Genomic DNA, 25,774 nt, shown 5'->3' with positions numbered 1-25,774 from the left:
GTTATCACAACAAAGCCTTACAGATCATATTTATTCACTATCAAGCTGGCTGTTTCTCCCTCTTTCGGCTAAACTCGGCTCCTCCGAATTTAAACGAAAAGCGTTTCACTTCAGAATCTTACGGATCAGGCCTTTTCAATACCCATCAAAAAAAAGTGCGACGCGCCGAATAAAATATTCAATCCAGAAATTCTGTACAGTAATAATTTTGAATTACTTTAACGTGAAAATTTATTAAATAAATAAATAGATAAAAATTTATATTGAAAAATGAAGAAGAAACCAAACCGCATGATGTATTATGTATCCATACTTTCCTTAACCGCAATGGTTTTAGGTGAACTGACATCAGTCATAATTCATTCATCGATGTAGATATTCTCAAAAATAATATGTAATAACATGTTTACTAGAAAATTTTGAAGTAAAATGATATTCCATTTCCTTTTAAACCAAAAAACTGAAGCATATATGTAGCCCCTAAAAAATCAGGAGGGATATTCGGCCCTATTAGCTAAAGAGCTGGTTGTTTAGTGAAAATCATTACTCTCAGAAAAAGCAACTTTTTACTGGTGACTATTTTTTTATTTTGTATTTATCAGAGCCATAATAAAGAATGAAAAAAATATAAATAATAATAATAATAAATGTATTTTAAATATTGATCATTCAAAATTTCAGACGATCTAAATTTTCGTGTTTACGAATAAAAGCTGTGCTAAGCGATTGATGAAATAAATAAGAGAAAAAACTTAACCACTTAAAAAAGAAAAATTTTAATAATATCTAAAATGAGATCCTCATTTCAATTGTTAAACAATTATCAATAGATATCGAAATATAGCGTATAAAAAATAAATTAAAAATAATAATCTCAATTATTATAAGTATCTACTCGTTTTATACAGTTTGGTAAGTATTGTTTATATACTCCTTAATCATTTTTTTCTACATATTTTTCCCATTTATTTAGTATATTAATTATTTTACATGAATTTCCTCGGTATCTACAGAGTATAATTGTTTAATTCTCAAATAGTTGTGCAGATTTAAATTTTAAGAAATTTTTTTTGTAAACGTTTTTTCAGTGGTTTTTCTTTTCCTTTTCCAACTTTTTTTATGAATAGGTTGTATAATTTATTTTGTGATTAATTTTTTCTGTGAACTTTACTGAAATTGAGTTTACGCTAGTTTGAAGAAACAGAAAAAAATGTTTGCGAATCCTCCCCATACATATTTTTGCATAATCCCACTATAATTTTTAGTAGAAATCTAGTTTTACGTTTTTTCTTTCTGTAGATTTATAGACATAATTTACCAAAAATCAACCGTAGTATAAAATGATTTCTTTTTTTTTTTTTTATTAATTTTAAATGCTTTAATATTTTCTTTTCATGTAATATATTGTGGTACAGGAATAATATAAAACAATCATAGCCTAATCTATATGTTTTTCTAATCTTAAATTTTACATTAATATCTTACTACGTATTTTTTTACGAAAATTATTTTTATAATTTATCTATTAATTGATCAATTTACAATAGGTATCATCAAAATAGTACATTCAAATTACAATAATATAAAGATATTAGATGATAAAGAGGATACAGAAGCATTTATTGATATAATGTGTAAATTTTAACTCTACACGAGACAAAACAGCGAGAACATCACCAGTTATTTGTACATATCTGTCAATTTTTTACCTACCGATTTGACCCAATTTCATATTTTTAACAGGTTAAACTTTATATATATATATATATATATATATATATATATATATATACAAATATACAGGTACGCGCGGGCGCTCACACACACCCACACTGAAATTCCTAAATTTTAAAATTTTAGATAAATTTAATTACTTTTGTTTTAATTATTCTAAATGTTGCTAATATCTTAAAATTTATTTTTAAATTTATTTCTACAAAAAAAATTAATTAAAAAAATTATTATTATTAATAGGCTAAAAGCTAAATTTGGATACTTGATTTAAATGGTATAATGCTATAAAAAATAATAATTATTTCTTAAAATACATTTTCCAAAAAAGTTACGTCTAAATAAATTATTTAAAAATTCATTTTATAAAAAAATTTACAAAAAGATAACTGCATTTTTGAATTAGAATTTAGAAAACAACACTTTTAATAGTTAATTATATATTACTTTTATGAATAACAACGTTATTTGTATTAGTATTATAAAAGTAAGAATTGCTGTAGAGCAAGCTTTAGTCGTAATACAAAAATATTAAACAATATAAAAAGTACGTTAGGCCAATTGTCACCAATGGAAACGAGACTTAGACACTGCCGAAGAAGTGATGAGAAGAACGTTGTATAATTCTTCTAAACGGTATTTAATTCTTCGAATTGGATGGCCCAATAAGAGAGAATGATACATAGAGAAATAGATATAATCGGACAAAGAGGATGTTCTGAAGCATGAAAATACATACTAAGATTCATAAAACCGCCACGAAACTGTGAGAATGTCGTGTGGAACGAATTGATGAACGGCGCAAGCTAAAGAAAATATTAAAAGGACAGGTATATAAGAAAACCAGAGGCTGCCCGAGAATAAGATGGATGGATTGTATTCTTGATGATCTTAGAAACATGGATGTTGGAGGTTATATGGTGATGGCGATGGATACAGAACACTGAGGAAGGACTGTGGATAGAGGCCAAGGTTGACAGCTTTGGGCTATAGTGCCAAATAAAAAGAAGAAGATAATGGAGAATCGATCGTTTAATTTTGGTCGCAATTGATCAAGAGAACTCACGGATTCCGTATTTTTAGTTCCCATACTGAAAGGAAAGGTAATTTTTTTCACATAACCCCCATAAATATGTGAGGGGAAAAACACTTTTCTTCTTTTTTAAAAATGTTTTTAAACTCAAGTCCCATTGTTGCACTAATCAGATGATTCAATTACATTAGTCTGAGTATTTGGATTTTTTCGTTGAACAAGTACCTAATATAATACGGTAATCAGAGGTCACGTTCCTCAAAGATTATGCAAACTTTGTTGACTTTTTCTTAAAATAATTTTTAACTTTCATTATATTTCATCGTGCTGCTCAAAGAAATCTTTAGCTGAAAAAAAGTTTTAAAAATTTCTGATGTGGAAAACACATGACTTCCTTCTAAGCCTATTAAATAATTATATTTACAAACTTTTTTAAAATAAAAAGTACATACAATTTTATTTCATTAAAAACTTAATATTATATATATATTTATAGATATTTTTCTTTTTTTTGTTATTATTGAATTATTATTTAGCGATAAAAATAAGAGTAAAAAAAGGAAGTTAAATAATTATTAATAAATCAATAGATTTAAATTGAAAAAAAAAGAAGATGAAGTCTGATTCGAACCGATGTGCCTTCCCAAAGATCTAGATGTTTCATTAATTGAAATTTTATTTGGCTATAACTCTGGAACCAATGAAAATTAGTACCATTTATCATATATCGTTGAAAGACTATCAATGAGAGCCTATTACTGCAATTAAAAAAAGTTCAAAATCCAATTTTTTTTAATTATGGCCTTTTTGGACACTTTTGGTTCATTCGATTGCAATCAAAAGGGGAGATGCACAACTAGATGTTACAACAGACCTAAATCAAAAATTTCAATATCCTACGGTTAATCGTTCTTGAGTTGTGTGAGATACATTCGTACGTACAGACATCACGCCGAAACTGGTTAAAATGGATTCAGGAATGGTAAAAATGGATATTTCCGTTGAAATCTGGAAACCAAAATTTTTCGCGATGTTTTAAAAATCCTAATAAAAATCACTATTTGTAATGAAAAACAAAATTATAAGCTGATACAATAAATTCTCCAAAGATATTCAGAAAACATCAAACAGAAACAGAATAACATCAATAAAATTAAATTCATAACTGCTTAAATATTATAAAATTACATTATTTCATGATAATCATGTCATTTTATTAAGGTAAACGATGAACGCTTCAGATCAGTTTTTTGTTCGGAAATGTACACGACTTAAAAATTATTAATATTAAATATTATAACCAATTACTGATTATAAAAATATGAAAACCATGCATTATGTTTTTAATATACCAATTTTAGTATTAAGTAATCTAAAAATAACATTTATTCAGAAAATCATTAAATTATTATTTTAATTTTTTTGTAGTAATTTAAGGTCAAATATGATCAAAGATAACATATTTAAGTTTTTAGATTACTAAATGTGAAGTAGGTTAAACTTCATACATAAATGATAGACTACTTTCAATGTTATTGTCTGCCTAATATCTTTGACTATTTATTGACAAGTATGATGTATTAACAGTAGAGAAGAGGCTGTAACCATTTAACAGTGTAGTAAACACCTATGATGTTTTTTTTTTTTTTAGTTGCATATATGCTTAAGTAAAGTATTAAGAAATATTTATTACATTTACCAACAGTTTCGAAATTATTTAATTGTTTTAAAAATATTTACCTAACCTGATTTACATGACTATTTCTAAAAGAAACCATTAATATTTCTTGAATGTTTGTAGTATCTATTTTAACTTGCAATTTTAGGTGAAGCATCTGTACCAACAAAAAATATCATTAATATATTCTAAAGTAAAAAAATATTGTTCTACAATTAATTTATTTTGCTTAGGACTTTGGATTTTCGTACAAAACTAATTTAGGTTGGAATATAACATCAGAGACTTGGTAAATTAAAGAAAAACTAATAATATCATTACTGTTTCCTTTTTAGACTGTCAGGAATTGAATCCAAAAATCATTTAGAACCAAATTTTTAATGAATACTTTATTTAACTAGCTAATGAAAATTTTCATAAAATTATTTCTTGTAAAATAATTTTTCTGGATGTATGCAGTAACTAACGGACTATGAGACCGTAAATAATGTCATGTAGTTATTAAAAAAATGAAATATTTTTTCAGAATATCCATTCCTAAATATTATATCAGAAACTGCATAGATCAGTTTAATTAAAAAGAAGTTCTAATCAAACGTATAGCCGAACATTACATTAACAAAGTATTTACGTAAATAAAACATGATGCTTGTCGACTAGGCTGGCTAAAGACCAGATATTACAACTGTTTCTTGTACTGGCATTTGATCTTGGGCTAATATTGCTTGTTTTTTACAGCGTGTTCTTTTTTCTTGTTTGGGTATTTCTTGGAATTCTGTACTTCATATTCAGGTAATCTAGAATTAAAGGAAAATAATTTGGGAACTGATTCTAAAGCTCGAATAAAGAAAAAAGTTCATACAAACATATGTCCGAAAATGTTTTGTTATCGAGTTACGGCTAGTGAAAAATTTCGCCCGGATTTCAGTTCCCGCGCTGAAATGAGGTAATGCTTAGATTTTTATGGCGTTATATAAGAAGTAAACTTGGTTTCTTATGTTCTTTGACCTGAAAAATCCGAGAAACCTTTTTTTTATTTTTTTGATGAGCCGGAGGAACCCCATTTACGGGCAGAGTGTCGGACTCGCAAAAGGTTCCGCAAGATCTTGTTTAAGTACGTATGTATACCTGCGCCCTACAGACTAAACCTCCTATCTCACCACCTCTACTCCCGAAGCCGGACCGGAAACCAAACATTACTCAGCCCCGGGAGGTACCTTCGAGTTCAATGAATCCAGAGTCCTCGTGCTTCATCGTCGACGGCCATTCACGCAAACGCGGACAAACTATGACTCCACAGGAAACAGTCCTTCATCCCATCGCTCTCCAGCCTATTTCTTCAGCTGTTACACAGGGCTTTGCTTAGGTAATCTATTCTACTAATAGACTTTATTTTACCAATTTTCTCAACTAAATTTCTAGAAGTTCTGATAATCAAATTTATTCATTTATTAGTCACTTAACAAAGTTATTGTACTTCAAATCTAGAAAAAAATGTTTTTCGGGGCTGAATTTTACTGCTTTACATTGGATATCATAAAAAATCGGAGATACTGGGACCTATTTTATTCAGTTTTTCAACTCAAAGAACATGCTCTACTCTTTTATAGCGTTTACAGATTTATTTTTTGGTAGATTCTTTCACAAGTTTCCATTCTATTTACATTTTTCTTTTTGTTTCTTCGATAGCTAATTTTTCTAAACTATTTGGTCAGATAATATCATTAAGAATTTAAACATTTTCCAACTTTATTGATTTTTTCCAATTTCCAATTTATCTGTTTTTGGGGGCATTTTTAATATTTATCAAAAATTCCGTTTTTTCAAAGGTGTTTAATACTTCTTTTTACCTGGAAATTTTATTCAAACGTTGTAATTTTATTTTTGCGCTTTCTATATCTTTAGAGAGAATTTACTAGATTATCTATGGATGTTAAATAGTAATAAAAAAATAAACATATTTCTTATTTATTAGCTTAAATAAATTTGCTGATTAGTGTTTTGTTTGCTCATTCTCTTATGACTTTTACCAAGACGCAGTTAAAAAGAATTAATAACATTCCTTCACCTTTTCTAACCCTTTTTTATTTTATTTTTAATTCGAATAAATTGCCCATAAGTATTATTTCTGAGGTTGTGTTTCGTTAATGTTTGTTTGATTACATTTCTAGTCTTTCATTAAATGCAAGCTCTAACATTTTTATTACTTTTTCTTATGAATGGAGTCATATATTTTTTGAAATCTACAAATATTGCAAAACATTATTAATCTCTTAATATGATAGCACGATGTTTTATCATTATTATATCGTTTTTTAATAGTTTTTATGATATAAGTAATAGGTACACCTTATTTCAGATTTTATTTGAAATAAAACCTTTCAAAATATGAACAAGAGAAAATTAGTAAATAAAATATATTAATATTTTTCTAAATTGTGGAATTATAATAACCGCAACAATAAGAAAACAAAAGTAATTCTGATCTAAATAATCAGAGTGTTTCTTTAACAAAACAATAACAATTTAATAATTTGTTCAAAGTAATCTATATTTAATTGGAGATAAATTTTTGATAGTATTTTTGTTTTACTTATAGTTGTTTAATAATAACGCTGATAAATAAATTGTTGAAGAATTATCAATATTAATTTAATAAAAAAATATAGAGCTCATTTAGATATTTTAGGATGTATAATATTATGATAGGGTGTCCCATAAGTTATTATAAACTGAATAAATAATAATAATAAATATATAAAAATAAATGTAAATGTCTTTCATAGAAAAACAATTTTCCTGTTCAATTTGCCATTTTCCTAAAACAATTTGCCATTCCAGATACACTGGCAATTTTTACTAGAGAAATACCTCCATGGCTCTTGCCAGCGGTAAATACAAGTTTGGATCTCTCTCAAGGAGAAATAAAAAAGAAACCAGCAGTGATCATCCAACGGGAATTTTTAGCAACCGTCAGTAGTTACGAAGAACATATTAAAATTTATACTGAAGGTTCTAAAACCGAACATGGTGTTGGATGCTCAATATATGTAAATGGAGAAGCCCACTTTTGGAAACAGCCAGATGTGGCCAGTGTCTACACGGCAGAACTCACTGCAATTCAGCAAGCTCTTCGCTACACTAAACACTATTGCGAATAGAGAGTGCTAATATGTTCCGATTCCTTAAGTGCACTTGTCGCAATTCGGAACAAGAACATTAAGGATGTCCTAATTGCAAACATCCTGTCCATTTTAGACGTTCTAAATCAATGAGGACAGCGATGCGTATTTGTATGGACTCCGGGGCATGCTGGTATTACAGGTAATGAAATCGCAGACGAAGCTGCCAGAAAGGCAACAGTCTGCGATGATTTGGATGCATTTCCTGTAAGAGTGGCAGATGTTAAAAACCGTCACAAACATAGTAAAAAACAAGTGGAATGCTGAATGGAGGAGTTTAAATACAAAATTAAACTCAGTAAAAACTTCTCCTTATAAATGGAAAAGCGACTTTAAGTTGACTCGCCGTGAACAAGTAGCGGTGACCAGACTTAGAATCGGTCACACGAGATTAACAAATTTATATCTCTTAACCGGCGAAGTGAGACCAATGTGCGGTGTTTGTAATAAAACACTAACAATCAAGCATCTAATAGAAGAGTGTACCATTTATGAGGACCTCAGAAAGAGGTTCCGTCTTAGAAATAATATTAGTGCTGATCTGGATAATGGAAATGAAGAAAATATAGTTGCATTTTTACACGCCAGTGGACTTCTTAAAAGTCTATAAAATGAAAATTTTAAAGCTGTAATAAAAGAATCTCTAAACGGTAGTTTTATATATATATAAAGAAAGAAATGGTATTGATAAGTTGAAATTTTAATTTCATGGTCTTTTGGGAACCTTATCTCAAATTTTAATATCTGGGCCCTTTACACCGCGTAAGTGTTTGTAATTGTCCTTGTCTTTTATGTCTTAATGTATATTGTGAAGTTTGTGTTTTTAAATAAAATATAAGGGCCCTTTACACCCTTACATATGACGATCCTGATGGAGATAATAATTTCTTTTAAAGAATGTGACGAGGACTAATGACCTTAGCAGTCGATGCCAGTAAAAATTCAGGAAAAAAAAATTTCCTATGCGTAGGAACTTATGGGACAATCTGTAATGATACTGTTTTAGCAGATTTGAGTCGTATTAAAAAATTTGTTATGTAAATACGTTTTACAGAAAATAAAGAAATAAACCCAATCATAGTTATCGCGAAATAATTTTATAAAACGATTCATTTAGTCGATTTTTGTTTTTAAATTTCATATTTTAAAATATAGTAAAATTATAAAGGATTAATGAAGTAAGGAAGAGATTATAAGCAAGCTGGACTAGCCAGGGAAGATTTAATGGACGAAAGAGAACTTTACTAGTATTAAATATACTTTAAGAAAAAAGGAAGAAGTTCTTAAAATATTTATTTGATGATCAGTATCTGAAATATAGCGAAAATAAAAAGTAGGAAACCCTAAAAGGAAAAAGAGATTTTTGTAATATAATATCAGAACAGAATGTAAAAAACCAAATTGATAATGGTCTTAACGTCTTGATAGAAATAGAAGAGAAAAAGAGTGAGAGATATTTGATTTGATAAGAGAGATTTGTGGTAGAATATATTAAATGGACTAGATTGGATACACTAATTTGGAGGGCCGTAATAAGAAAAATAAATAACTGATTCGTTATGGCTCAGAAATTTAACAGCTTGATCTCCAATATTTATCTTTAATTTAATAGTAGACGATTGTGTAGATGGTAAATATTGTAGAGGAGATGAATTGTCGAATGTATAAAACAGACTTTTATGGTTTTAAAGGATATAATATATGCTGCGGAATTAAAAGGTAATAATAAAAAAAGAAGAAAGATTAGCATCCAGGTAAATTAACTCGTACTATTGATTTACATGGCAAAACAATATCTTTATTGCATTCCAAGTTATTATTTGCAATGTCCAGCCTTTCATTTTGCTACACTACTCTCGTAAGATGTATAGCGACATATAGCATACACAAAAAAAAAACAACAGAAATTCAATATGTGTGTGTTTTATAAAAAATAAGCTTAGGTTGTGTGAATTTAAGAAATCCCTTTCGGCACGCCGGAAGGCGGAAGTATGTTTCACCGGTGCTAAGTAGAGGATAAAAAAGATTTCCACCTAAAAGTTAAGAAAGAATTCAAATTTACTTAATACGACAATAGTTGCATGTGAAAAAATTTCACATGTTTAGCGTACGACAAGCCTCATTTTCATACAATTCCAGCAACATTTTGGTCATCCCTTACCATAAGGGTTGGTCAAGTCAAAAATTGTTACAGACAAACGGTTTAGGTAATGTTTAGAGGACTAACGACCACTTTAAACCGATTCGATACTATGCTTATTAAGGGAGTATAAATTTTTTGACTTCGAAACCCCATTTTTTCCACTCCTTGGGCTAGTGGTTGGTGATATCAAAAAAACTTTATGTTTTACGACCTTATCCAAAGAATAGTCGGAACTTTAAAGGAAGTCGATATTTCACTTAATAAGAAAGTTATAGCGATTTTTTTTTATCATCCCTTGCCGTAAGGATTGGTTATATCAAAAATTGTTTCAGACAGACGTTTTAGATAATGTTTACAGGGCTAATAACCACTTTAAACTGACTCATACTGTGCTTATTAAGGGAGATATGATTTTTTTTTGTCTTCGAAACCCCATTTTTTCCACCCCGTAGGCCAATGGTTGGTGACATCGAAAAAATTTACGTAGATACGTTTTAGGCCCTTATTCGAAGAATAGTTGGAACTTTAAACGAATTCGATATTTTATTTAATAAGAAAGTTATAGCGATATTTTTTTAAGTAAAAGCCCGACCATGCTGGAAAAAAATTTCCACCGCCATGGTCCGATTTTGCCCTTTAATGAACTCGACTGAGATTTTGGGTCGTTATATTTTATGTATCAATTTGAAAGTAATTGGCGCAAAATTACGGCAGTTATCGTGTCCACAAGAAAGTGAATATATATATAGTGTATATATATATATATATATATTTAAATGTATAAACCTTTGAACTGACGGTGGTTTTGGGGTCAGGATGTAAAACGCGATGAAATGTCGAAATTTTTCGGAAGTAGAATCATGATACCCATTACAATAAGTAGCTTTCTTATGAAATCTACCTATAAATAAACGAGATGAATATTATGAAAAACACAGATTCAATATTATCCTTACATTTAATTCTTTCACCGAATATTCCTTTTATATATTACTTCTTCCATACCATGATTCTCACCGATGAGACGTAAAATTACATTTAATCTAAAAAAGGATAGACTAATATGAAAGAAATGTGCATGCGGTAATATATTTTTTCCATGTGTTTGAAATTCTTAATAAAGTTGCCAAACAAAGGCTGAAATTCAATCAAACAGGTGATTAGATCAATTCAATCAAGATGATCAGATTATAAAAATTCTTTTCAGCAATATTACAATTTTTTTAGTAAATAAACCCAATATTTTTAACATTGTTGTTAATTTAATTTTACAGCATTATAATGTTTTTATAATCATTGTATTTATTTTTCATATACAAGTGATTAAAGGTTGCACGGTAATCTCCCGGAAGACGATTCTAGACAAAAATAATAAAAAAAAAAATATTAACATAGATCAGAAAACGGCTCGTTAGCAAGTTTCGGCTCGCGAATCATTTAGCCCTGCTTTCTGCTCCGTTTGTGAATAAAATTCTTTCGGTACAGATTAAGGAGTAAATTTGGTGATTTCTAATTGTTTTAGATTTAAAAAAAAAAATAATAAAAGTAGTCTCAGACCTCTATCTCACTTAGGTTTTAAGAAAAACGGGGTAAAATACGAAAAATCTTTGTTGGAAAATATACTTTTTTAGGTTTGAAACAAAATAACTTATTATTTACCAATAAATAAATAACAATTTCTAATTAGCTTGGTAAAGAATCTAATTCTGAGAAAATAGATGTAAGTAACATCTATCAAAATTAAACACAAATTTGAGAAGTTCAACTTTAAATTAGAAACGAAACGCACAAACTGGAAAAGTGATATTAATTTAAACAGAACAATTTTCATCAATTTTTGAACAACATAACGTAAATTAAAACAAATAAAAAACTTAACAATAACATAAAAAATGAATAAAAAATTGATTTAAAAAAAAAATTACATACTTTTTGTTTTTTCTAAAAATTAATAAATATCAAAATGTTTACTTGGTAAAGCTTTTTTCCTTTCTTTTTCTGTTTAGTCTCCGGAACCACCGTAAGCTATTACTTCAGAGGATGAATGAAGTTGATATGTATGAATGAACTGTAGTCTTGTACAGTCTCAGGTCGACTATTCCTGAGATGTATGGTTAATTGAAACCCAACCACCAAAGAACACCGATATCTTCGATCTAGTATTCAAATCCGAAGTAACTGCTTTTACTAGGATTTGACTTGGTAAAGCTGCAAAGATTTCTTCAAAGCAGATGTACAATGTGTCCTCCATTCTGTTCAATTCATAGTTCAGCTCGGCGAATCCATGCTAGATGAGCTAGTCTAATAACATTATTATTATTTCTAATAGTATCTCCAGTTTTTATTATGCAATGTCTCGATTCTTCTTGAGTACCAATACTAGCGGAACGACTTCATCCAACCCCAAAGGAAAACGTCCACTAGCGTGAGATCAGGAGATCGAGGTGGCCATTATAGTGGTCCGTTTCATAAGTTATTTAAATCACGACAGTAGTAAGCAGGTGCGCCATCATTGAAAAACCACATCTGCGCTCTACTTGCTAATTCATTAACAAATAGAGTGCAGGTGAAGTTTTTCTAAGAGTACCATCAGATTTATTTGCAAAAAATACAAATAACCCTCTCCATTGAATCTTGGCTGTAAGAAAAAAGGGCCTAAAAAATTATCTCCAAGAAGACCAAACCACACGTTAAACGAAAAAATGCGTTTGAAATGAGTTTTAGCAGTCTCATGAAGATTTACTTCAGTCCAAGTATGACTGTGTTTCGATAATTTACAATGCCATTTCTTATAAAACAGGATTCATCAGTAATTGAAATATTACTTAGAAAATCGGGATGATGTTATAATTTTCTAATTAACCGTAGACAGAATTTCATCCGTTTATCAAAATCAGATGGTAATGACTCTTATAGACGTGTATGGTATAGGTATAATTGTTGGTCACTTAAATTTATTACGAAACATGAAAGCTATGAGGCAACATTCTGATGCTTCGGGTGGGAGATAATTGTGCTGCATTCAATATTCCTTCTTCAGCATTGGCATTTCTCACAAAACGTTCACGACCAGCATCGAATTGTGGTTTAACCATACTTTTTTCTCGAACTCGCCTTTTCAAAGCTTCAAATATTCCACGAACCGGTACTCTTCGAATTGGATAATTTTCCCGGTATTTACATATAGCAGCCAACCCATTTTTATTTACTTTATCAGAAATTAACATGTCTGTCAACTCTCAAAATAAAAACAAATTTGAGGTATCACTCATTGTGAATGACTGATCGATCAATAACAAAAAAAAAAAACACTGATCAAATGAATATTCAAATGCTAGACACTAAATTTAATCATGGGTGAGCTGTTATTACCAACCTATAAAAATTTTTGAATATGTTTTAGAAGAATGTCTTCAAATTTATTTGTATAATTTTGTATGTAAATTGTTTTGTTTAAAATCATACCACTTTTCAGACCCAGTTTGTCTGTTTTGTTTCTAATAAAAGTTGAACTTCTCAAATTTGTGTTTAATTTTAATAGACGTTATTTACATCAATTTTCTCAGAATTAAATTCTCTACAAAGTTATTTACAAATTTTTATTATTTTATTAGTAAATTAAAGTAGTTATTTCATTCCAAACAGAAAAAGTGTATTTTCTGACAAAATATTTCGTGATTTACACGGTTTTTACTTCCTTGTATGAAGTATAGGAAATACTGTGATCGCAAAAATTTTAGTTATCAGATTTTAACAGAAATATCCATTTTCATCATCCCTGAATCCATTTTGATTAGTTTCGGCGTTACGTCTGTACGTACGTACGCATGTGCGTATGTATCTCGCATAACTCAAAAACGATTAGCCGTAGATGTTGAAATGTTGGATTTAGGACTGTTTAGTATATAGTTGTGTACCTCTCTTTTTGATTGTAATATTGTAAAAGTAATATTGTAAAATATTGAAAAAAACAAGAACAAAACAAAAGTAATGAAATGTAGTAGAAATAAAAAGATGGACCGCTGAATGTGAAAATAGGAGGAGAAAAGATTATGGAGGTAGAAGAATTTTGTTATTTGGGAAGTAAAATTACTAAAGAAGGACGAAGCAGGAGCGATATAAAATGCCGAATAGCACAAGCTAAACGAGCCTTCAGTAAGAAATATAATTTGTTTACATCAAAAATTAATTTAAATGTCAGGAAAAGATTTTTGAAAGTGTATGTTTGGAGTGTCGCTTTATATGGAAGTGAAACTTGGACAATCGGAGTATCTGAGAAGAAAAGATTAGAAGCTTTTGAAATGCGGTGCTATAGGAGAATGTTAAAAATCAGATGGGTGGATAAAGTGACAAATGAAGAGGTATTGCGGCAAATAGACGAAGAAAGAAGCATTTGGAAAAATATAGTTAAAAGAAGAGACAGACTTATAGGTCATATACTAAGGCATCCTGGAATAGTCGCTTTAATATTGGAAGGACAGGTAGAAGGGAAAAATTGTGTAGGCAGGCCACGTTTGGAGTATGTAAAACAAATTGTTGGGGATGTAGGATGTAGAGGGTATACTGAAATGAAACGACTAGCACTAGATAGGGAATCTTGGAGTGCTGCATCAAACCAGTCAAATGACTGAAGACAAAAAAAAAAAAAAAAAATTGTAAAAGTCCAAAAGTGTCCAAAAAAGCCCGAAATCCAATTTTTTGGATTTTTTATTTTTTCTTAACTGCAGTAATAGCCCTCATTGAGAGCTTTTCGAATACATCATAACTGGTACTTATTTTCATTAGTTCTACAGTTATAGCCAAATAAAATTTTAATTAATGAAATATTTAGTCTTACAAGAAGAAGGTGCATCGGTTGAATCCGACTTCATCTCCTTTTTTTATTTAATTTTTTTTTAAATTTAAATATATTGAATTATTAATAATTATTAACCTCTGATTGTTAAAAATTATTTACGATAAATAATTCAATAATAATAATAAAAAATATATATATATGAAAAGATAAGAAGTTATTAATAAAATAAGATTTTATGTACTTTTCATTTTTTTTAAATGTGTACATGTAATTTAATAGGAGTACAAGGAAGTTATGTGATGTCCACATCATATTTTTTTTAAACCTAAGATAGTGGATTGGGACTACTTTTATTCAATTTTTAGATCAAAAACTGTAAGGAAGTACCAAATTTATTGCTGAATTTGTACCACAAGAATTTTAATATTGTTTAATTTCACAGAGAGAGCAGAAAGCAGAGTTAATTGTTTCGCGAGCCAAAACTCGCTAGCGAGCCTTTTTCTAACCTATGTTTATCTGCACTTCTTTTTTCATACAATCATCTTCCGAGAGATTACTGTACAATTTGGAATAAACTGTATAATCAGTGCGTAATAATACATAATAATACTTCTGAAAGATAAATTAAATAAAATGTTTTATAAACATCACCCATAATAATAGTAAATTTATATTGAAATAGTTTAAGTAATTGAACTTAAAATAAAATAAAACTTTTTAAAGAAATATTGTTATTTTATATACAAAAAATATCAAAGATGGGAAAAAACTAACGTGATAAGGTTGACACATAGTCACGCAACAACTTTTTGATTTTTAAATAGCAGATGTTTATTACGTAGCATATTACGATAAAACGGTGGCAGATAGCTGGATAATTTACTTTGTTTTTAATATTATTGTTATTATTATTACTTTTTTCAACAATTCGTTTAAATTATGCGGAAAAAGTTTTTTTGCTAATTTTCTAACACCTCATCTTTTTAAAATAAAGCTAATTATTTCATTTTTTCCTTAAAAGTTGTTTGACAAATAAATGAAACATATCTGACAGGTTTGGTGATTTATCACGAAGAACTAAAAAATAAATGAATTTTCCCATTTTAGGAATTAAAAAAAAAAATGATTGTCAAATTTTCTTAATAAAATTCTAGTTTAAAAAATTTAATTACAAACTGTTTTAACATATTATTAATATACAGAGTGGCGCACGGAATGATCCAACATTTGGTTTTGTTAAAAAATATTTATTTGAATTGGAATACAAAAAAGTAAAATACAATGTGTTTACTATATACCTGAAGATTATGTTCTCCTTATCACATGTCCAATGTAGCCACCATCACGTTTAGCAACTTCTTCAAAACGAACTACTATGTTGTTAATAACTCGACGACATATATCCTTGGTTATCTCGTTGCACGCCTCAATGATCAGCACTCACAGTTTCATCACTATACGAGGATGTTTAGGGAAAATCTTTTCCTTTAGAAATCCCCAAAGAATCAGACTGATTCAAATCAGAACTGTTCGAGGGCCAGCTCTGTCCACACACAAAACGATTAGGAAATCGGTTTGAAATGACATTTGCATTAAAACTTTCATGCATAAAGTTTAAAACAATGTTAGCTGTGTGTGGTCTGGCTCCATCATGCGTGAACCATTCTTTTTCTAATGGAAACTCTTTTTCAAAAAATTGAGGAACAAAATTATTATTCAGCACATTCAGATAACGTTCACTGCTCAGAGTCTGTTCAAAAAAGAATTGTCCTATTATCCCGTGACTTGACACAGCGGCCCGTACCGTAATTCTTGGAGCGTGATGCACCTTTTCATGAAGCGCGTGTGAATTTTCGGAAGCCCATAAACTGACAGTTTGTTTATTAACGACTCCGTCTAGATGAAAATGCCCCTCATTTAAAAACAAAACGTTGTTCAACAATACGGTTCACAGCCCGTTTAACGAATGCCATTCTTTGATGTTTGTTGTCGACTGTTAATTTAAGCGACATTGTTTTTTTTGTAAGGATACAATCGCAAACCGGGTTTTAAAATTCGCTCCACAGATCGCCTAGAAATCCCAAGTTGTGCTGCTCTTTTCTTGTTGATTTTCCCGGGCTCCTCAATAACGCTACTCTGACTGCTTCGACATTCTCTGGAGAACGAACACCGGTAGACCGTTCGCGCTTACTCTCAAATACTGCACCGTCACTATTAAATTTTTCGTAGAGTCTACGTACCGTTTTAAATGAGGACGACCACCGTGTATGAAAATATGCACCAACCGTCTTTGTGTAAGCACCAAACTTTTCGTTTCATTAAAAAACAATACAGTCTTTACGCTCTGTTCAACTTTCAGTCTTCCTTTGTCAGCCGTTTTGGAACGATACACACTCGGAAAGAGAAAAAACTAATATGCATCAATTGCTGTCACTTCTGCCAACATAAAACATATTAATAATTATTAACTTAACCAATTATTGCCAAAACAAATTTTGGATAATTTTGTGCGCCACCCTGTACGTACACCAATGAACAAATATTAATAAAAGATTTTAAAAATAAATGATAATTTCTTGTAGAGAGTGAAAATTTAAAGTCCAACAGAAATATGAAGTTAAAAGAAGAATAAATATTATTAGATGATAACAAATATCTAAATAATTTTATCATCATTACAATTGCTATTATTTAACGATGTAATCTGATTTACTAGAAAAAACATATACAAAAAAGAAACTTAAAAATCAATACGGAATTATGAAAAAAAAAAATACCATACTCTGATTGAATATCATGAACTCACACCATTTTCACACAAAATTGAATTTAACGTAAAAATGACATACATCACAAGTACTAATTTTATAAAATTAATAAACACACAAAACTTACCATGAAATTGTTTCTTTTGGGATGAAAACTTATGCTTAATAAGTGTTAATTAAACATAAGATGTTTAATTAACACTTTTGAATGACGAGTAATATTTTTGTAAGCTGATTTGGCTTTGGCTGTGCTATTTTGGACGACTAAACCTAAAAAAGAAAATCAAATTCATCGTTAATTATAAGTAATTTTTTCCCTATATTGTGGTTACAGCTTATTTTTTAAATATAAATAAAATTTTAAAAGCCGTGTAATCAGAAAAAAAATTGATTTAATCTGTTTTGGAAATAAGATGAGTAATAACAGTGAAATATTCAATTCGATGTTAAGAAAACGTACTTTTTATACGTATATTTTTCGATATTTTCATTACTGGCTCTTTTTATCATTTATAACTAAACAGGGCAATTATTGATATTTATTTGGATGGGTCGCCTAGTATATGGAGTCATTCACTTAGTGGAATGATGTTATCTTCCTAATTGCGAACAGTGGTAATTATGAACAAGCCAGATGTGAACATGGGTATCTAAATATCATTGTTTATATACGAGGAGGAAATAAAATTACTACAATACTAACCTATACATTATAGGAAAAGTAGTGAAAGATCTATAGCTAGCAGAAGAAAGTATTTCGTGCCTTTAAAAAGAAAATACTACCAAATTACTTGTAATGAGATCGTGGATTAGAGCTCCACTCAAAGTACCTTTAAATCAAAATTATGACATGACATCATACACCCACATAAATATCTATACTCAATTTTTAACAATATAAATATACATATATATGTATACGTAATATATATATATATATTGCGCCTGTGTATATGTGCGCATATACACAGGCATTTGATGACACACAAACACTTAAATTTGTGAAATGCACTTCAAATACATAGTTTTAGTTTTAGTGGGGAAATAAAAAAGATAGAATGGAGCTAAACCAATAGGATTAAGGTATCTCTTGAAGTGGGAGTAAACTGTGTTTTGAGAGGGAAATTATAGGAGAAGCAGAGGTGTAACTATATATTTCATTGGGTGACTACACAATCTTACTGTTCGTCCGATTATACTTTAAAAAATCGTGTTAACATTTATGAAAACGTCATTAAATCATAATCACCCAGTAACAAGAGACAAATGTCTAGACATTATAATTCGTAGAAGGAGGAAATGAACTCCCCTAGAAACACTTGTGTTCCGTGGTAAATTTTCGATTCAATATATATATATATGAATAATTTTATAAATAATTATTTATTTATTTATATTACTTTTTTACATAGGTAAGTATCTGTGGTATAAATAAAACTTCGCCGAGGTACCTACAGATCACTTGTAACTTATTCACCATCTGCTCGGTTTGAACACTGTTTGCAATCAGGAAAGTCTAAAATGCTAACCGAAATAGCAGTCGATCTTAACTTATTATAGTAAAAAGAATAACTGTGTTAACAATCCAGTATCATGATATTAAAAACTGTTATTGTTTTTTTATTGAACGATCATTTTAATAATTCTATTCTTATTTTTCAACAGACGATGCCGCACATTAGAGCCACGTGGGTCGTCGCCGCTGGCGGATTGGAAGGCCGCGCTGACGAAGGACTACAGCAGGAGCGAGGAGAGTTTCCCATTGGTAGAAGACAGCAGACGTCATCGAATATTTATCGTCTGACAACCAATGAATTCGAATCATTTCTCCGTCGCTTGCTGGACTCAAGTCTCTTCTACTATATTTTATTTCGTTAAATTTATATTTTACAAAATAAATAAGTAATAATTATAATAAATTAATGGTTGCCGATTTAATCACGAAATTAATCTGATTTTAATATAACGTACACTCACTGCCATAAATATTTTCCATTTCTTATTTTAAATTAACTTAAGTACTTGATCGATAAAGTACTATAGTGGACAGTTCTTGGCAATATCTGCGAAAAAAGCAATCATATTAAAATAAAATGGACTTGCAGAGGTTAACTCGAGGCAGGATGTAATGTATTAAATATAATTGTTATCCGCTCAAATAATATATTATTATTATTATTAACAATAATACAATTAACTAATTTCCTCGCAGAAAGTACTATTATCAACTTATATCATGTTTTTAAATAATCAATAATATGATAACATATTTTCAGATATCATTAGAGATACTACGTAAATATGTCCGAAAAAATAAAGCTACTGAAATCATTAAATATATATATACATATTTACTAAATGAAAAAAAGAAAAGTTAATCCAAAATAAAAAAAAAAAATTATTGAATTTATTTCTTACGTTTACTTTTATGGCTTAAATTTGTAATTTTTACTTTTTTAAATGTTAACTCACATTTTTTTTATGATTTAATTTTAACCATTATTTCTTACGACGTATTGTTTTTTTTTTTCATTTTACTTAGTATATATAATGTAGTAGATACTACATTATTTATTATTACTTGTTTTTTTTTATACTTAAATAATATTTGTTTTAAATCAAAATTTTTTACGTAACTTGTAGTAAAATGAATTATTATATTTTGTGTCATAAAAAATAAAATTGCATATACAAAGATTACATCAATTTACAATCTATGTACATACACCTAATAGTAAATTTTATTACTCGTATGGAAAATAACAATGTACTGTATGTACCTAATAATAAACAATTCATGTACAATAAATAAATAAATACTTAAAAATTACACTATTTCAGCAATATGCCGCAAGCTATACTATTTCTATATTTAAACATAAATTACATTTTTCTTTATTTATATACAATTTTATCATATGTAAATAAATATTCAGATAAAATAAAAATAGTGTAAATATTTTAAATTAAAATACATTTTATAATTTCAGTTTATTTATCTCCAGATAGATTAACGTAAGATAAAAAATAGGATCAGGTCTTTAATCAACTTTTCATTTAATTTTATAATTTGAAAATTAATTAAACTGAAAATTAATTAAAAAAAAAAAAAAGATTAACATAAATATTTATTAATTTTAAATTTAATTAATTATAAAGTTAAATAAAAATATAAAAAGTAGAATCAAGTTTCATGTTGATGTCATGCATCAACAGTGAATTATATGGGCCGATAAATTACGAAGTAGATCTCTTAGATTAATGACGTGTTCCACTTTCTTAAAAAGTTGTCCGTATTAAAACAAAAAAAAAAACAAAAAAAAAAAATGATTTTGATTTTAATAAATAAGGAAATTCTAAATTACTATCTACTACATTTATTTTAGAAAGTAAATATCATTAATTTCATGTGATATATGAACAATATAACAGTTTTTATAAAAAATTGAGGGGCGGTATCTATTTTGGGTTGGATTTTTTCTATGTGATCGGTAATTTGTGTTTTAATGCCTCCGCAGTATCATCAGAAATTATTATTTCCTCATGCGCCAGTTGTAAAAGGTGTACTTAAAATTTTATTTAAAAAATGTAAAAAAATAGAAAAATATTCATTTTTTCTCCTATTTCCCTAGATATACGGTAACTGTTCATTTTAGAGAGAAGAACGAGAGGGAAAAAAGTACTGTTATTAAATTTTACACACAATATCATCGATTAAAAATCGAAAAATACGATATTATTGGTGTAAAAATAGTAATAACTTTCAAAAAAATAAAAAAACAAGATTTTTTGGGAATTTTTTTCGGTATACTATATAGGATCTTCAGATTTTGCCTCAAAGAACCTTTTGTTATGATAAAGCATCACGCCAAATTTCAACAAAATCGGTCGGACAGTTTTTGCACAATAATTTTGCAATAAAGATTTTTTTAAAAAATGCACTTTTTCCACATTGAGTAGAGCCTGAAATAAAGTGTCTAGATACTCGAAAATTTAAACTTTTAAATGAATTTTGAAAAACTTAAATCGATTAATTAAGAGAGCCTAGGAAATTTTTCAAACATACTTGCAATTTTAACAAACAAAATTACTGGTTTTTGTTTTTTAATCGATTGTAAGCTAAAAAGTTCAAATATCATACTGGCATATGCGAGTTATTCCTAAATATCGGTCATTAATTTATCAATAATAATTTATTCCAAAAATTTTGCACTACGATGGTAAACTTTGATTGGTTATATATCCGGAAATAACTAACGGATTGAAACTTTTATTTTCAAGAAACATCTTTCCGAGTATTTCAAGCTATGCTTTTTTAAATTAATTTAGATAAAAATTCGTGAAGATATTGAATTCGTTTAAAGCAAAAAAATTGCATTTATGTTTGAAAAATTCCCTAGGCTCTCCTAATTAATCGATTTCAGGCTCTACACAATTTGAAAAAATTAATTTTTTTAAAAATCTGGATTGAAATATTGTGTAAAACTGTCCAACCGGTTTTGTTGAAATTTGGCGTGATGCTTTATCGTATCAAAAAGTTCTTTAAGTCAAAATCTGAAGGTCCTATGTTTAAGTACGCGAAAAAAAATGGCCAAAAAATGTTTTTTTTTTTTTGACATTTTTTGATAGCTATTACTATTTTTGCATCAGTAATAAAGTAGTTTTTGATTTTCAACCGATGTTATTTAGTGTAAAATTTGATAACAATACTTTTTTCTCTCTCTCTCTCGTTCTTCTCTCCAAAATGATTTTTTAATTTAATTTTGCGATTTTTTTTTTTAATTTTGTTTAATAAAAATTTGAGCACATCTTTTTGAAATGGGCGTATAACGAAATAATCATTTCTTATGATATTTCGGAGTCATTAACTCAAAAATTTGCGACCATACGAAAAAGTTAAAATATGTTCATTTTAAAACAGATACCGTCTGGGCTAAAAACATACATAATTTTTATCAATTTTTTTTCTAATTATATTTATATTTAAAAAAAAACAACTTAAAATATTATTAAATTTATCATATTTATTTAAATCTAATTTATATTTACATCAAGTGTTTTTTTTTCTTTAAGCAGAAGATTTTATTCGATTTATTTTATTTGTTACAACCATTATAATATAAAAATTATTATTGTTATAATTTATGGAGTAATTTATGTTGCGTAATTTATTTTAATAAAACAAAATAAAAAAAAATTATTTTAAAACTATTTTTTTAATTATTTAAAAAAAAAATATTTATTTACTGTTAATTATTTATTTACAGTATTATAAAGTTATTTTATTGTAATTATTATAATTTTATGAATATTTTTATTATTTAAACATTAGTTTTATTATTGTGGAAATTTGCACATTTATTTTAAGTATTTATGTAAATACTATTTATTTCAAAATAATTTTACGTTTTTTTTTTTTTACTACAAAAAATAAAATAACAAATAATCAATCTAGTAGTTTCTTTTAAAAAAAAATCACAATTTCTATATTAGTACGTAATTTTTTTTAATAGACGTATAATTAAAAGTTAATTTTTTATATAAGATTAATTTACTTTATGCTTAAGATGTAAGATAAAAAAATGTAGCAAAAAGAAAAAACATTTATTATTTTTATTAATTTTGTTTTTTTTTTTTGAACATTTGAATAAAAGAAGTAACAATAAATTAATTAATAAATGATATAAAATAAAATTCTTCCAGCATTAGAATTTTAATAAAAAAAAATAATTTAATATTGATTTCCCTAAATATTAATGTCCTACAAAAAAAAATATAAAAAATAAATTAAAAAAAATAAATATTAAATAAATATTAAATGTAATGTAATACATTACATTTTTATACAGTGTAACGTGTAATTATAATAAGAACTGATTAAAAATCCAAAATTAATTTTTTCAGAGAAATTTTTAACCATTCTTATAAGTAAAAACGGTTTTAATTGTCACACTGTTCAATTATTATTGTTACAAAACAAAATTGAAAAATACCAAATATTTAAATTTTACTTAGTCATCACACCAGATTTTTTTTCATATTTTTTTTTTAAATGCTTATTTTATTACTCAATTTTTTTTTCTAAATTATCAGATAATTTGATGAAAAAATTATCTTGGTGGAAACTGGTAGCGTTTGAAAAAAGATGCCATGCCTGATCGAGAGTGGAACTCCAGACCTCGGCACGAAATGCAGAGACGCCACCTACACAGCGATGTAGGTCACTCACGTCCCTTATATCAATATTTATTGATAAAGTCTAATTTTGATTTTTTTAAATATTCCCTACACATTTTTTCTCAATTTTCAATAAAATAAATAAATAAAAAAATTGTTAGTCCATTTTTTAAACGATATCATTTATAATACCATTTTTCTTTTCGGTTATGCAATTTAAATGATTACATAGCAATTAAATAAAGCTGAAACAAGACATTTAACATTTTTTAAAGAAAAATATTTAATCGTAAAATATTTTTAAGTAAACTACTTGGACGCTGAAAGTACCGTGATTTTTTAAAGTCTCTATAGTCGAATAAACCTCAATTGTTATTACTTGAATATGAAAATTATAGCAAAAAATAAATAAATTAATAATGAATTCGTAATTTAGATATTTTGAATATATTTAAAAAAAACATTGTAAACGTAAAAGTTGTACATCAAATTATATAAATAAAACTTTTTGTAAATATTTTTATTTTTTGCATATTTTGGTTATACTATAACCAATTACTTTCTGCTTACAGTAATTAAGTTACTATCATGATTCATGAACAAGCTATGAAGAAATATAATCTTGTTTATAAGTTTTTTGTTAATGACGAGTAACAATAAGTGAATTACTAAATAATTATTCTCCAAACATTAATTTCTTTCTCTACAATCATGTTTTCACAAAAAAAAAAAAACAACTGCAAATTCAGTTGCTTTTAAACACATTTTCTTCCATTCTACTTTAATCACTAACCTACATAATCTTGAAACGTATTAATTTTTTTTTCAAAATCAGCGCGAAATAGCACTTGTTCTTCCAACGTAATATACGGTGAAATTCAGAATTCAATTTCTCTTTGTTTTTTTATAGATGAAGATAAAAAACACACGGTTAGTATTATTTTTTTAATATTTATTTATACGTAATATTTTCCATATTTCTTTCTTTCTGCTCTTTTTTTTAATTCAAATTTAACATTTTTCATTAAAATTTAAAATATACATGTAAACAAAGAAAACATTAGGAGAATTTTGAAGGGAAATAATTATAATTTGGTGTAGAATAATAATGTAGATTAGATGTACAAGAAAATTACAAGATATTGACAACGATAGATATATTAGGTTCTTAATACTAAAGAACCGAGACAAGATTCGAACGAAAATTAGTTGAAGAAGTTAAATGTGTATAATGCATCTTGTATAATTTACTAAAAGAAATGAAAAATCAACCCTGAAGAGTGTTAATGAAGGAAGATATGAGAACCTGAATGGAAACATAATATAATAACATCTAGTTATCATAAAAAAAAATTAAAAGTTATTTTTCCAGTAGAAGTTACTTTTGTGTTCAAAAATTTATAAACACGGTTCTTTCAGCAACACGTAGAAACCATAAAAAGTAAGCGTAAATAACTTTACTCTTTCCAAAGATCTCTAATATTTGAATATGCCAAATAGAATACTGATACCTCTTTTCTTACTAAGAATTTTTACATAATAATACGATGCTTCCTTATTTTTCCCTTGAGGACAGAACTCTAGAATTTTTCATGTTAGTAAGATTTATTGTTGTATCTTTACTCGGAAAGAAAAATTAAAGGTATTCAGTTCTATTTCCGACATATTCCTTTAGTTAATTAATAATTATGTTTTTATAAAATAAATATTAATAATAAATAAATAAAAATATTTAGTTTATATTTTTATTTTATATTAAAAAAATTACTTTAATCATTCAATAATTTTAATAAAAATTGATAACAATATCTATTTTGTTAGAAATAAAAATAAAAATGAAGAAAAAAATCTGTCGTAAAGTATTTTAAATAAATTTTACTTTAATGAAAAAAAAAAAATCTGGAACTAATTTTTTATTAAACGTTGACAATCAGATTCGGAAATGTAACATCGCCAATTTAAAAGATTTGACTCCTGGGAATGTGAAAATAAATGAAACTAAATAATAAATTTAGCACGAAATATTTCATGAAAATTTATTAAAAAAAGTTTTTTTTCAAAATAAACTAAATAAATTTATTTTATTTTATTTTGATTTATATGTTACGGTAAATCTGATTAATCCGGTGATTATGTATAATTACCGGTGAGTTAGATTAACCGACGCCAATGTTAGAGAATTTAATCAATTTATTAAATATGCCGATCATTTTACGTATTCTCCATAAACATGTTTTACATATTAAAATAACAACTCGGCTGTA

General features: G+C 27.6%; 1 protein-coding gene across 4 annotated transcripts in view; it reads left to right on the top strand.

Annotated features, from left to right (window-relative positions):
- Window positions 1-19,642, top strand: part of shakB (Innexin family member shaking B) — a 421,195-nt gene extending 401,553 nt beyond the window's left edge. For all 4 annotated transcript variants that reach the window (XR_012757198.1, XM_075371685.1, XM_075371687.1 and 1 more), the window contains one exon: window positions 18,999-19,642. The gene's annotated coding sequence lies outside the window, so the exon portion shown is untranslated. The remainder of the gene's footprint in view (window positions 1-18,998) is intronic.
- Window positions 19,643-25,774: the final 6,132 nt, after the last annotated feature.

This window comes from Lycorma delicatula, chromosome 7 (genome assembly GCF_047948215.1).
Source record: "Lycorma delicatula isolate Av1 chromosome 7, ASM4794821v1, whole genome shotgun sequence".
Taxonomy (NCBI): Eukaryota; Metazoa; Arthropoda; class Insecta; order Hemiptera; family Fulgoridae; genus Lycorma; species Lycorma delicatula.
Note: the sequence above shows the minus strand (reverse complement) of the source record. Positions and strands in the feature narration are given on the sequence as shown.